Source organism: Cyprinus carpio, chromosome B3, assembly GCF_018340385.1.
Source record: "Cyprinus carpio isolate SPL01 chromosome B3, ASM1834038v1, whole genome shotgun sequence".
In the NCBI taxonomy this organism is placed as follows: Eukaryota; Metazoa; Chordata; class Actinopteri; order Cypriniformes; family Cyprinidae; genus Cyprinus; species Cyprinus carpio.
The window spans coordinates 6,022,277-6,038,442 of NC_056599.1; the positions used below are offsets into that span (position 1 = coordinate 6,022,277).

The 16,166-nt window shown below is 38.6% G+C and overlaps 1 protein-coding gene and 1 pseudogene across 1 annotated transcript in view; one reads left to right on the forward strand and one right to left on the reverse strand.

The window, feature by feature from the left end:
• LOC122136721 overlaps positions 1-16,166 on the forward strand; it is a 690,060-nt pseudogene that overhangs the window by 430,107 nt on the left and 243,787 nt on the right.
• Positions 1-16,166, reverse strand: part of LOC122136724 (gastrula zinc finger protein XlCGF46.1-like) — a 184,000-nt gene that overhangs the window by 83,245 nt on the left and 84,589 nt on the right. The gene's annotated exons all lie outside the window — the stretch shown is intronic.

A 16,166-nucleotide genomic window follows, 5' to 3' on the forward strand; every position in this document is an offset into this window, starting at 1 on the left:
AAACTTATAGCAAAATGTGGTTGTTCTGTATGTTGTCTCAGGGTTGGCATCATCTGAGGTCCTCTGAGGGGTTGGCATAATCTCTTTTTCAGGTGTTCTGGATCCAGACTGAAGCTTGTGTAAATCCTAGTTACATACTGTGGCAAAACAGAGAAACAAATAGAGACATAATTAGCATAGCTGCTGTTCCAACCAAGTAAAAGTAATTAGTTTAACCCAAGTTAGAGAATAATAATGCGCATTTGATCAGATATAACTGCAGTCCAAAATTATGAGATGCATTATTTGAATGCTTGGCCAAAGAGGTGTGTTTTTAATCTAGATTTAAACAGAGAGAGTGTGTCTGAGCCCCGAACATTATCAGGAAGGCTATTCCAGAGTTTGGGAGCCAAATGTGAAAAAGCTCTACCTCCTTTAGTGGACTTTGCTATCCTAGGTACTATCAAAAGTCCAGCGTTTTGTGACCTTAGGGAGCGTGATGGGTTGTAGCGTGGCAGAAGACTAGTTAGGTACACAGGAGCTAAGCCATTAAGGGCCTTATAAGTAAGTAATAATATTTTGTAACTGATACGGAAATTAATAGGTAGCCAGTGCAGAGACTGTAGGTATTGGGGTAATATGATCATATTTTCTTGACCTGGTAAGGACTCTAGCCGCTGCATTTTGGACTACCTGTAGCTTGTTTATTGAGGATGCAGGACAGCCACCTAGCAGTGCATTACAATAGTCCAGTCTAGAGGTCATGAACACTTGAACTAGCTTTTCTGCATCAGGAACAGTTAACATGTTTCGTAGCTTGGCAATGTTTCTAAGATGGAAGAATGCTGTTTTTGTAGCATGGGAAATATGATTTTCAAAAGACAAGTTACTGTCTAATATAACACCCAGATTTTTGACAGTAGAGGAAGTAACAGTACATCCATCTAATTGCAAATTGTAGTCTACGAGATTCTGTGTGATGTTTTCTGGTCCAATAAGTAATATCTCTGTCTTATCTGAATTTAATAGGAGAAAATTATTGGTCATCCAATCTTTTACATTTTTAACACACTCTGTTAGCTTAGATAGTTTTAAAGTTTCACCTGAATGTTTGGTTCAAGCTGATTTTGAATAGAAACTATGGAGGTATTCACACTGGGCAGGAATATTCACTCGCTTATGAAGCAATGCTCATTTCCTTTGCCCTTCAAAGAAATGCTGACCAATAAGATATGAACTGTGTCTCATGTCCATAGCTGCTGCAGATACACATTTGAGAGCATTTGGTGGCAACAAGTGAAAGCAGCATTAGAGATTAGAATTATATACAGTAAGACATGATTTAAGTTGTTTGTGTGAAATAATCTATTGAAAGTCACACGTTTGCCATGTGAGACATTTACATTAATGCCTTTGGCAGTTACTTTTATAATTACAGAAAGTGCAGTGCATGTAGCACCCTCTATTGAACAAGTTTTGCATAGCTTAGATGTCAAATCAGCTTGTGCACAATTCCTGGAGGGCCGGAGCCTTGCAGAGTTTAGATTTAACCTTAATTAAACACACCTGATACTAATTAAGTCCTTTAGGCTCTGCAGGGCTCCGGCCCTTGAGACCTAACTAGTGATTTATAGCACAAATTATCTTCATGAAATGAAAATAGATCATAATTGTGCACAGCGGTTGTAGACTGATTTTATCCTTAATTGAAATCCTTAAAATCTGTCCTTAATTGAAATCTCACTTGATTTAATGTTTCTTTTAGACATGATAAACATGAACAAAGAAGCAAAAATAGGAGCGAAAAAAAAAAAGATTCTGTGACCTGACCTCAGTGTAAAACAGATTGAGATGTAAATCAAGGCTGAAGTTTCTCATGAGATTCACACTCAGGCTTTCCCTCTGAAATCATATCTGCCTTCTCATTCTGAAGAAAGACCATTTAACTGTGATCAGTGTGAACAGTTTAGTTGTGCCTCAGTCCTGACGCTTCACATAAAGCAGAAGATTCATTCGTGATGTAAAGAAGTCGTTTACTACAGATGCTGAACTGAAAGCAAGAAAATTCACACTGGAAAAGGGTTCAAACTGCAACATGAGATTCAATCTGACAGAAACCATGAATACACATGAAATGATTCTAACTGGAAAGAAAACCACATCAGAGTTTAATCAGTTATCTAGTCTACAGTCACGATCACGGTGACTAGATCATCTTCAGTCCATTTATGAAGGAAAGTAGGAAAGTAGAAGTGTTTTAAATGAACTCAGAGTTAAGAGAGCTAAAAAAGCACATGAATCTGATATATTTTTTTTTTTACTTGTTCTTCATTTGTTTTTTTATTGGAACATATTGTTTCTTCTATGCAAATACAAGATCTACTTTCGTGTAGCTTTAAATTTGGCCACTTTGCTTCTCTTCTTCTCTTGAGATGCTTTTGCTCTCTTAGAAATCATAAGAAAGAAAAATCTGTCTCATTTGTTTTTACTTTTATTTTCACATGTATTTGTAATAAACATATTATTTATCGTATCAATAATGTAGCATATATATGTAGCGTATTTGTGTTGAAACACAAAGAGGCCCAAGACAACAGGATGATCATAAATCAGATCCCATCACCAGCCTGAAGTAAGCCTAACCAACCGACTCCTTCACAACTGAGAACAGCTTGCTGCATTAAAACAAAAGAACACTTACTGATAATTCAACTCAGGAAGGAGATTGTCAAATCTGGGGCAAATAACCAAGATTAATGGTCAAAGAGACACACAGCATGAACATCACATGTAAATCCATGATAGAAATCAAGAGCTAAAGACTTCCACGGACTGACTTCTTCCACCTAGAAGACAAGAGCCAGACTGAGAATCTTTCTAAACCCTTTTGACCTTTTGTTCCTCACAGAACACACCCTCACATTCAACTCCATATCATGTATGTAACCAACACATTCGACTGTCATGTTCTATTCACTGACTGTGTTATGTCATTTTTAATATCTATGGAATAGTTTGTATTATTTGTTTAATGAGTGAAGGCCAGTATCACTGATATCAATACTGATGCCTTTATAAAATTGTTATTTTTTCTTAATATTTAATCCAGCATTCTGTCTGTGGAGTGGGACCTTCATACTTAAAATAGCAATAGACACAATGTGAATGGTTTAATGCTAGAGAAATGGTCCCCCAACTGAGCCTGGATTCTCCCAACGTTTTTTCTCCATTCTGTCACCGGTGGAGTTTTGGTTCCTTGCCGCTGTCGCCTCTGGCTTGCTTAGTTGGGGACACTTCATTTACAGTGATATCGTTGACTTGATTGCAAATGATTGCACAGATACGATTTAAACTGAACTGAGATGATGACATCACTGAATTCAATGATGAACTGTTTTAACTGTCATTTTGGATTATTGACACACTATAGTTGACACATTATAGTTTCTTTGACGCAATCTTTTTTGTTTAAAGCGCTATATAAATAAAGGTAACTTGACTTAATGTAGAAAATGTTATGGCTTTTGAACAACAAATACTACTAAAGGTGACTGTCTTATGTTTTTTGTTTTTTTTTAAGGTTATTCTGCCACAGCCCTTTCTGAAGTGATAAACACTGTGTCCCTTCTGCATCTGTTGTACTACGTGACAGAAACCTCTTCCAAATGTCTGACCTGTGTAAGAACACTCTTCAGAGATTACAGCTCAGCGTTCAATACCATTCTAACAAATTAACAGGACTTTTTCTTTTGTTGTTTTATTGTCATTAATGATACGGATGGCTTCAGGTTTATTAGGCTGCTGTCACTTTAAGAACTAATGCGTAGATCCAGTATACTCACACATCAGATTTTCTCCAATATATCGCTTTACCCCAAAGCCAAGCTCAGAATTTAAAATAACATTAGATTAATCACACAGCCATAAAGTGCAAGAGATATCTCACTTTTGGATTGCAAATAATGAAAACACATTATAGACAAATGCCTTGATATGATCACATATACAAAAAGGTGCAATTTGATTCATAACTTGTAGCAATAATAAACTGTAAGTGGTTTCTCATAATTTCTCCAGTACTGAAAGCAGAACCGGTCACCAGATCAGAGCTTATCAATACTATAGTCTATTATATTTTAGCCCCAGAGCTCGTTTAATACTGGGTTAAGATGCCATCCATACTTACAGAAGAAGCACAGAAGAATCAGTTACAAATCCACATGACAAAATATCTTGCATCTGCATTTTCTAAAATTCATCATAAGTGGGGGATTTATTTTAAAAACAACAATGAAGAACAAGTTAACATTAAATCTTGGTGTCTCTCAAAAGAGTTACAGTGTCTTCTTCAGCTTCCTGAAGAAGAACAGTTTGTAAAAATCTATTTTCCTTCATGAAAAAGTAAGCAAACTACAAGTGAATATGCATTATAAGACAACTGAACATAATATGAAACTCATAATAACGCACAATGATATCCTTTATATCACAAAGCAAAATGATGTTCAAGAATAAACCTTTGTGACATTGTTCTTTGGGGAGGAACTCTATCTTTGAGTTGATCTGAATCTCAGTTGAATCTGCTGGTTTTGAAGATGAAGATGAACTTTATTCACTGTGAAAACTTTAGATTATGTTTCTCTGTCATGTTGTTTGTTATGACAGATTTATCCAGATGATGTTTTATTGGTTGATTCATTATTGTGTCACATTTGTTAAGGACACAGCATCAGATCTGAAAGTGTTGGATCTAAAGATGATCTACTTACTGTAATTGTTGTTTTTGTATGACTGTGTAGATAAACTGAATGATTGAAACACTTCCCACATTCAGTGCAGGGATACGGTGTCTCCAGTGTGAATACTCTCATGTGTTTTCAGATTTCCTGACCGACTGAATCTCTTGTCACAGTGTGAACACTTGTATGGTTTCTCTCCAGTGTGGATCCTCTCATTCAGTTTTAAATAGTTTGCTGAAGTCTTTTCACACTCAAAGCACATGTACTCTCTCACACCAGTATGTGTTTTCTGGTGTACTTTTCAACTTTGTAGCCATGAAAAGCTCTTTCCACACAATTGGCATGAATGTGGCTGCAGTTTCTCTCCAGTGTGAATTATCATGTGATTTCAGATTTCCTGACTGACTGAATCTCTTGTCACAGTGTGAACACTTGTATGGTTTCTCTCCAGTGTGTATGTTCATGTGATCTTTGAGGTTTGATGATTGTGAGAAACTGCTCCCGCCAGTATGAATGCTCATGTGAACATCAAGACCATTTTTGCTTGTCAAATTCATTCCACACTGAGTGCAGGTGAAATATTTCTTGGCTCTTCTTTTCTTTAAATCTTTCTGTTTGCTTTGAGAGCAGCTAAAACTTCTTTCTCCAGTTTTAGCATGATTTTTCTGCTCATATTCACTCTGAGATAAAAGTAAAAACGGTTCCATTTCAGCAACTCTCAGTAATGAACCCAGTTGTTACACTGTAAAGTAGACAATTGTCCTATTACAACAAACAAAAAACTGTTTAAAACTTAACCTTCAGCCTCATTAATGAAGAATAATCACCAACCTGTTTGTTCTTGATTATCTTCAGTGTGTTTGATTCTGCAGGGTTCTGGATCTCTCATCTTCTCTCTGTCCTCTTTAATAAACTCAGTCTTTACAGATTTCAGCTGCCTAATGATTTGATGCTTGTCTTCTCTTGTAAACTGATGGAGATACTCCTGCATTTATTGGTGAACTGCTGAATGTGTGATTGTTGTGGGAGGAGCTTCACTGAACATGAATGTCTGTGTGGAAGAAGCAGATTTGCCCAAACCAGTAAATCAGTTTACTTGGTTATTTTTTCATTAATTTACACAGTTAAGTATTTTATGTAAGTGAAGCAGATGTATGTGAGTGTCCTCCAAATTGTATCTTTGAAGAGACCAGAACCTTACAAATATATAGTGTTGTGTCTTTGTAGATCATTATATTACTATTTAAAAAGTAATAGCATCGACACAAAGAGCACATCCATTTAAAATGATCACTCAGTAACACTGCTCTCACATCTATGTGTTTCTGTTTTCTGTCTTTCTATTGTTAACATTGTCTATTGTCTTTTTTTTTATTCTGCCTTCTTTATTAACATACAAGAAGATTTCTGTTTAGAAACACAGAAAAGGATATAATGTAGATTATTGTAAATATAAATAACAGTAAGCATGAAAAAACAACAAGTAAATAACAAGAACATTATATGTAAATATAGTTTGATTTTCTAATAACTACATTCAGAGCAAAAATAATTAAGTTATGGGCATGTTTTAGTGATCATAAAATCTTCTTTACTATGTAAAGTAACTATAGCAACTATAAACATTGTAAATGCAACAATCGCTTGACTTCAATTCGTGTTTATTCCTCTTACAGATCACGTGACATTCAGTAACAGCAACATTACACAACATCCCCAATCTACATGGGGAAGTCGTGGCCTAATGGTTAGAGAGTCTCGGGCTGGCAGGAATTGTAGGTGAGGGGAGTGCATCTCCAGTTCTCTCTCCACCCTCAATACCCTACTGAGGTGCCCTTGAGCAAGGCACCAAACCCCCAACTGCTCCCCGGAAATGGCTGCCAACTGCTCCGGGTGTGTGTTCACGGTGTGTGTGTTCAATGCTGTGTGTGTGCACTTTGGATGGGTTAAAAGCAGAGCACGAATTCCGAGTATGGGTCCCCATACTTGGCTGTATATCATGTCACTTTCACTTTCACTTTCATTATCACTCCAAACATCGAAACAATCATTCACACGAACATATAAACTAGGGGTGTGTCCGAAGCCGAATACCTTATTCAGAAAGGCATGGATAATGGCTTCAAAAACGAATAACGGATGACGAATAATTCTGCCCGAATATTCGGCTGAGGCAGCAGCACATTCTGGTGTTTGCTAGATTCACAGGTGAGCCATATTTTACACAAACCTCTAAATTCACGCAATAATGAGTGTGAGAAGTGAATGAATGTAAACTTTATGAATGAAAAGTAGGCTTAATATTACCTAAAATAATAAATCACATACACATTCTACTATTTGTTTATATATATATATATATATATATATATATATATACACACTCACCTAAAGGATTATTAGGAACACCTGTTCAATTTCTCAATGCAATTATCTAATCAACCAATCACATGGCAGTTGCTTCAATGCATTTAGGGGTGTGGTCCTGGTCAAGACAATCTCCTGAACTTCACACTGAATGTCAGAATGGGAAAGAAAGGTGATTTAAGCAATTTTGAGCATGGCATGGTTGTTGGTGTCAGACGGGCCGGTCTGAGTATTTCACAATCTGCTCAGTTACTGGGATTTTCACGCACAACCATTTCTAGTGTTTACAAAGAATGGTGTGAAAAGGGAAAAACATCCAGTATGCGGCAGTCCTGTGGGGCGAAAATGCCTTGTTGATGCTAGAGGTCAGATGAGAATGGGCCGACTGATTCAAGCTGATAGAAGAGCAAACTTTGACTGAAATAACCACTCGTTACAACCGAGGTATGCAGCAAAGCATTTGTGAAGCCACAACACGCACAACCTTGAGGCGGATGGGCTACAGCAGCAGAAGACCCCACCGGGTACCACTCATCTCCACTACAAATAGGAAAAAGAGGCTACAATTTGCACTAGGTCACCAAAATTGGACAGTTGAAGACTGGAAAAATGTTGCCTGGTCTGATGAGTCTCGATTTCTGTTGAGACATTCAGATGGTAGAGTGAGAATTTGGCGTAAACAGAATGAGAACATGGATCCATCATGCCTTGTTACCACTGTGCAGGCTGGTGGTGGTGGTGTAATGGTGTGGGAGATGTTTTCTTGCCAATTGGGCATCGTTTAAATGCCACGGCCTACCTGAGCACTGTTTCTGACCACGTCCATCCCTTTATGACCACCATGTACCCATCCTCTGATGGCTACTTCCAGCAGGATAATGCACCGTGTCATAAAGCTTGATTCATTTCAAATTGGTTTCTTGAACATGACAATGAGTTCACCGTACTCCTGTACTTCATGCCCTGGATGTGCATCCCACAAATCTCCACCAACTGCAAGATGCTATCCTATTAATATGGGCCAACATTTCTAAGGAATGCTTTCAGCACCTTGTTGAATCAATGCCACGTAGAATTAAGGCAGTTCTGAAGGCGAAAGGGGGTCAAACACAGTATTAGTATGGTGTTCCTAATAATCCTTTAGGTGAGTGTGTGTGTGTGTGTGTGTGTGTGTGTGTGTGTATATATATATATATATATATATATATATATATATATGAAAGGCAATTAATGATTTAAACATTATAGGCTACTATATGATACACGAATGAATAAGCACAACGCGATCGTCAATCAAACCAAAGCGATCTGTGCTATTTTTCAGTTCATCTGAATGGATGCGCAGCACACCTGTATTTGACGTACCATAAACTCTAATGTGAAGCTGCATGACTCGCCGTCGCTTTGTCTCACACACAGAGAGGGACAGAAAGTGAATTGACGCACTATGTGTAAACGATATTCTTTGTTCTATTTTCCTTTCAAAATAACAGCATTCCTTTGGAATTCTTCAGCGTTTAAGAACTGCCATGGTTTCCGGTAGTGTGTTGAACTAATGCGCAAATGACAATCTCATTGGCTGGGGCTCACCTATTATTGTCCCTGTTTTGATTTCAGCAAATCAGTTCGAGCGAACGCACACAACCTGATTAATATTCATGAATCCAGCAGCTCATTAATCCTTAGTGCGTTTTAGACCAATTTAGAGTAGACGTCACAGTTACGTCACTTGCAGCTGCGTGCGCAAAGTGGTTGTAGAAAAACACTGGGAAAAGTGAAGGAAAATGTGTAAAATCCATGGAATAAGAGAAAAAAAATATTTTTGTGCCTTTTGATGTCAAGGTCGGAATGCAAATAATTTTTATACTGTCGTCAAAGATGCCATTTGAAGCTAAATGCAGACGTTTAAATGGGCATATTATGGATGAAAACTGCTATGATTACTCTACTTTTAAAGCATACATTTGATTTAAACAATAGGTCTACATAATATTCACATGCTGTTCATAGGCGATGATTTGTATTAGCCCTACAGTTACAGCATGAAATATTATTTAAACCTTACTATTACCATTTTTACATAACATTAATTTAATCTCACAATTCTGACTTTTTTTTTTTTTTTTTTTGCAAATGCAAGTTTATATATCCTAACTAACTTTATAACTCGACTTAACTCAAAAACAGTGAGTGTCAACTCTGAGGGTAAAAAAGCCAGAAGACCCGAGGGGAAAAGAGAGAATGATGAGTTGTTTTTCCTTATTAGAATTGTGAGATATAATCTCGGAACTGCAAGAATGAAGTCAGAATTTTGAAATATAAAATCTAATTTACCTTTTTTTTATTCTTTTATTCCATGGCTCCATAGACTGCCACTTGAAAATCATCATTTTCTGCCACCAGATAGGCTCTGCCCACAAAAAAAAAAAAAAAAAAAAAACATCATCCCTGTTTCGGATCTGAAATTCTTTATCCATAAAGGCTACCAAACTATCTAATGTTTACTATCGAATGTTTACAAACCTATAATTGGTCTATTAGTAGAATTCTTATTATTATCTTATCAGCATTTTTGTTTTTTCCAAATTTTTTTTTTTACAGAAAAACTTTTAATTCCAATTACTAATTAATTGATTATCATATTATAATGCTTGACTGACTGATGTTAAGAGTGTACTTTCAGATATTTAAAAAACTGTGGCATTTTACAAACATTATATATATATATATATATAACTCCACTCCTTAAGAAATCCACCCTCAACCCATCTCTTTTAGAGAACTACAGACCAGTTTCCCTTCTTCCTTTCATTGCAAAAACACTTGAACGAGCTGTATTCAACCAAGTCTCTACCATTCTCACACAGAACAACCTCCTTGACAGCAACTGTTTTGGCTTCAGAAGTGGACATTCCAACTGAGACTGCCTTGCTCTTAGTTGTTGAAGCCCTAAGACTGGCAAAAGCGGAATCCAAATCTTCAATACTTATCTTGCTTGATCTATCTGCTGCTTTTGACACGGTTAATCACCAGATCCTCCTGTCAACCCCTACTGACAAAGGGCATCTCAGGAACCGCACTCCAGTGGTTTGAGTCTTACCTATCAGATAGGTCCTTCAAAGTATCTTGGAGAGGTGAGGTGTCCAAGTCGCAACATCTAACTACTGGGGTGCCTCAGGGCTCAGTTCTTGGACCACTTCTCTTCTCTGTCTACATGGCATCATTAGGTTCTGTCATTCAGAAACATGGCTTTTCATACCATTGCTATGCTGATGACACTCAACTCTACCTCTCATTCCATCCTAATGATCCATCAGTACCTGCTCGCATCTCAGCTTGTCTAACAGACATTTCTTGCTTGATGAAGGACCATCACCTTCAACTCAACCTTGCCAAGACTGAACTGTTTGTGGTTCCAGCAAACCCATCGTTTCATCACAATTTCACCATCAAGTTAGACTCATCAACCATAACTCCTTCAAAAACATCCATATGATTGATGATCAGCTAACTTTCTCAGACCACATTGCTAAAACTGTCCAGTCCTGCAGATTTGCTTTATTCAACATTAAGAAGATCAGGCCCTTTCTTTCCGAACATGCTGCACAACTCCTTGTTCAAGCTCATACAATTATAAAAAAAGACCTCTAACACTAGCTTGCTCTATTCTTTTTCTATTCTATCTGTTTTCTTTTTATTTATTATATTATTTAAAAGCCCTTGCTACGTATACTGTGTTTAGGCTAACTGAGACTTGTTATAGCACTTATATATCATTGCTCTTTTGTTGTTTTTGATTGCTTCCATTGCCCTCATTTGTAAGTCGCTTTGGATAAAAGCGTCTGCTAAATGACTAAATGTAAATGTAAATGTAATATATATATATATATAGTCTAAATTTGTCTGGTGAGTAAACAAAAAAAAAATGTACTAGCCAATGGCAATTCAATTGCCAAGGTGTCAGTAGAGGGTTGATTTGTATTCAAATTATTTTAAATTTATTAAAGTACTAATAAACACACTAATTTGTAGCACAATTGTTTTACCGTGCACTGCATTTTTTAAGTGTTACTTGAAGTGTGCACTTTTAAGTCTTGCACAGACACAAGTCTTTCTTTCCATGAAAACTCCATTTAAATCCAGAATATATAAAAATAAATTAGTTTAAATATTTCAAGAGTGTTACCAATGGGAATGTTTAGGGTTAGGAGATAGTTAAGACAATAATTAAGTGTATACAATTAAACAACTACATAATTACAAATAATAATAATAATAATAATAATAATAATAATAATAATATACAGAACTGAATAGCAAGTGTTTCCCCGCTAACAGAACACAAATCTTCGTTGCTTAAGAATTTTGGACTTTGAAACTGCAGCTCTCATGTTTATTTAACAAAATCATACAGTCTTTTAAAAGTTTGATCACCCCATTAAACCATATTGCAATTCTTGACTTTCCATACCAAAATTTAAGACCTCTTGAAATCAAATTAAGCCTTTCTTGTACAATTTAAGACTTTTTAAGGCCTTCAATTTGATACAGCTAAATTTTAAGGATCTGTGGGAACCCTGATAATAATAAACATATATTTCTTGACAGTAAAGAACTGAGTTAGAGCTGGGAAGCATACAAAATTTACTTTTAACAACATTAACATGCTAATCTAATTTTTACGTAGAAAGAATGTATTCTAGTCATATTAAATGTACCATAAATGGCAGATTTAGGCATAGGCGACCACCCAGGGCTGTGTTTCCTGTACAACGATGGAACTCGCTGATTAACCACCATAGTATGATGCAGTGTTTTTGAAACAAACTAGCTGGTTACAACGGTTTCCCGAACATGGTCTCATCTCCGTCATTTGAACCACATTAGTTCAACAACATAGAGCCATTGTTTATGATGTCACACACATGTGGTGGAGGAATAACTTCTGCTCTTTAACCAATTAGACATCTCTAAGCTGCTGCTATATTGAACATGGCACCTGATGACTAATTTACTATTTTTTTTCCCCTGTCATTTAGCTTTATTTGATGTTTGATTCATTGCGGGTTACCTCTTACGTCATATTCCGGGGTTCCCCTAGGTATTAATGTACATGGCGCTTTTAGAGGATGCGCGAAAATACATAGATTAAAATTAATTTATATTTATATAGAATGGAAATATATAGATTGTACTGCATGCTAGCTTGCTTATTGTGCCCAAGACCATATTTATTTAAGCCCATATCCCTTGCTAACAAGAAACTATGCTTCTAACCACAGCTGTAGTTACAGTGACATAAGTTTGCGACACTGTTTGCAATGTTTGTTTGAACTATGGTTCCAGGAAACACCGAAACATTAAACTATGTTGCTTACGATGGAACTTGCGACCATAGTTGGCTAACAATGTTTTTAGGAAATGCACCCCAGGGTGTCATCTTACTGGAGGTGGCACAGGCACCTGTACCTGAATGAACGAATAAATGTCAGACTATTCGTAGACTATATGTCTATTATTAATTTGTCATTGCCATTAGGATATGTCCCCCAAACCTTCAAAATGTCTGTTATTAAGACCCCAAAGAACTAGTTAACTATAAACTGATCTCGACTGTCCCTTTTCTGTCCAAGATACTAGAAAAGGTATTATCTTCACAATTAAATTCGTTCTTAGACAAAAATGGTATCTGTGAGGATTTCCAGTCAGGATTTAGACCGTATCATAGTACTGAGACTGCTCTCCTTAGAGTTACAAATGACCTGCTCTTATCATCTGATCGTGGTTGTATCTCTCTAGTAGTGCTACTGGATGTTAGGGCTGCGTTTGACACTATTGACCACAACATTATTTTGCATAGACTAGAAAACTTTGTTGGTATTAGTGGAAGTGCATTAGCATGGGTCAAATCATACTTATCTGACTGACATCAATTCATAGCAGTGAATGGAGAGGAATCATATCGATCACAAGTGCAGTTTGGAGTTCCTCGAGGCTCAGTACTAGGGCCATTACTTTTCATACTTTACATGTTACCCCTGGCAGATATCATCAGGAAACATGGTGTTATCTTTCAATGTTATGCTGATGACACTCCGCTCTATATATCTTTGCGGCCTGGTGAAACATACCAATTTGAAAAACTAGCGGAATGCATAGTCGATATAAAAAACTGGATGAAGAGTAATTTCTTACTGCTAAAAAACACAGGTGTTAATTATCGGACCTTAAACCTCTGCAAGTAATAACCTAGAACACTGTCTAAGACTCGATGGCTGCTCTGTCAATTTTTCGTCATCAGTTAGGAATCTAGGCGTGCTATTTGGAAGCAATCTTTCCTGTGAAAGCCATATTTCTAGCATTTGTAAAACTGAATTTTTCCATCTCAAAATATTTTGAGATGGTTTGATCCAAGATGGTGGAGCGACAGCAGCTCGCAGTGGCCGCCCTAGATCCAAAAGGTGGTATTTCTGTGTTTTTAGACCATTCCATGGACAGCAGTACAACCAGTGTTATTATATATACTCGACAGACCCTACTCAAATACAGAAATAATCCTAAAACTGCACTGCGAGACAACCTGCTGAAGGACCTACACGCTCTTGGCTTACTACGGAGACCAGGCCCCCAATCCCTGGCATTGCCTGATGCCAGGAACCGGGGAAGTGGAAACCGAAAGTGGTGTGAGAGGGAGCATAAGTGTGGGAAGAGAGTGGGAGTCCATGCTAGGCTAAAAATAAACCCTAGCTGGCTGGCTCTCCCACCTGTCATGCTCTCCAATGTGTGCTCCCTGGACAATAAATTGGACTACATTCAACGTCAAATAGCTACACGGAGGGAGTTCAGAGACTGCTGGATCTTTGTTTTCACAGAGATGTGGCTCAGTAACAGAATTCCAGACACAGCCATTCAACTAGATGCGCTCGCTGTGTTTCGTGCCAACATAGACAAAGACCTGTGTGATAAGGCTTGCAGCGGCGATGGCTTGTGTGTTTACATCAACACAAAATGGTGCACAAACTCTGTACTGGTCTCAATATACTGCTCATCGCAAGGGGAGTTTGTGGCTGTTAAATGCAGACCTTTTTATTTACCACAGGAATTCACCACAGTGTTTGTAGTCGGAGTGTATATTCCTCCTAGTGCTAATGCTAAAGCTAACGAGGCACTCTGTGAATTTTATGGGGCTATCAGTGAACTACAAAACACACGCCCTAACGGACTGTTTATTGTTGAGGGAGATTTCAATCATGTAAATCTCAAAACAGTACTCCCTAAATTCCATCAGTATGTGGACTTTGCAACGAGAGGGACAAACACACTGGATCTTGTTTACACAAACATTCCCGGCGCGTACCACGCAGAGCCCTGAAGCAGTTCAGAACCTGGCCAGCAGGAGCAATTTCTGCTCTCCAGGACTGCTTTGAACAGACTGACTGGTTCATATTCAGAGAGGCTGCAACAACTAGCAACTCCATGAACTTGGAGGAATATACGGCATTGGTGACCAGCCAAATCAGCAAATGCATTGATGACGTCACAGACTCCAAGATAATCACTACACACTCCAACCAGGAGCCATGGATGACAGCGGATGTGTGTGCACTGCTGAAGTCCTGTGACTCTGCCTTTAGAACGGGTGATAAGGCAGCACTAAGAGAAGCAAGGGCCAAACTGTCTCGGGCAATTAGAGAAGCAAAGCATGCACACTCCCAGAGAATCCACAACCAGTTCAGGGACAGCAACGACACTCGGCATATGTGGCAAGGCATCCAAACCATCACCAACACCACCCGCCTGTGACAGTGATGCCTCTCTCCCAGATGCACTGAATGATTTCTACACACGTTTTGAGGCACAGATTGACACAATTGCGAGGAAGTTCATCCCCCCTCCTGATGATCAGATACTGTGTTTCTCCACAGATGATGTGAGGAAGACTCTGAGCAGAGTTAACGCACGAAAAGCTGTGGGACCAGACAACATTCTGGGCAAAGTGCTCAGAGGATGTGCAGACCAGCTGGCTGATGTCTTCACTGACATCTTTAACACATCCATGCACAGCACCATCATCCCGGCGTGTCTCAAGGCTACCACCATTGTCCCTGTGCTGAAGAAGTCCACAGTGTCCAGCCTCAACGACTACCGACTTGTTGCACTCACAGCCATCATCATGAAGTGCTTTAAGAGGCTTGTCATGAAGCACATCAAGAACCTGCTGCCCCCCACACTGGACCCACTACAGTTTGTGTACCGCCCAAAACGCTCAACAGCTGATGCCATCACAACCACCCTACATCTAGCTCTTACTCACCTGGATAAAAAAGACACACATGTCAGAATGCTGTTCATAGAGTTCAGCTCAGCATTCAATACAATCATTCCTCAGAGCCTGATTGAAAAGCTGAGCCTGCTGGGACTGAACCACTTCCTCTGTAACTGGATCCTGGACTTCCTGTCCTAGAGACCTCAGACAGCCCGGATCGGAAACAGCTTCTTCAGCACCACCACACTGAGCACTGGAGCTGTTAGGCTGCGTGCTTAGTCCATTGCTGTTCACTTTGCTGACCCACGACTGTGCAGCAATGCACAGTGCGAACCACATCATCAAGTTTGCTGATGACACGGCCGTGGTGGGTTTTATAAGCAAAGGCGAAGAATCAGCATACAGAGAGGAGGTGCATCGGCTAGTGGACTAGTGTAAAGTCAACAACCTGTCCTTGAACGTGGACAAAACTAAAGAGATGGTTGTTGACTTTAGGAGATGACATACCAACTACTCTCCGCTGAACATCAACAGCTCTTCTGTGGAGATCGTAAAAAGCACCAGATTCCTTGGTGTTCTTCTGACGGAGAACCTCACCTGGTCTCTCAAAACCAGCTCCATAGCAGAGAAAGCTCAGCAGCATCTTTACTTTTTACGCAGACTGAAGAAAGCACATCTCCCACCCCCCATCCTCACCACATTTTACAGAGGGACTATAGAGAGCATTCTGAGCACCTGCATCACTACCTGGTTTGGGAATTGCACCATCACAGATCGCAAGACCCTGCAGTGGATCATGAAGACAGGTGAAATGA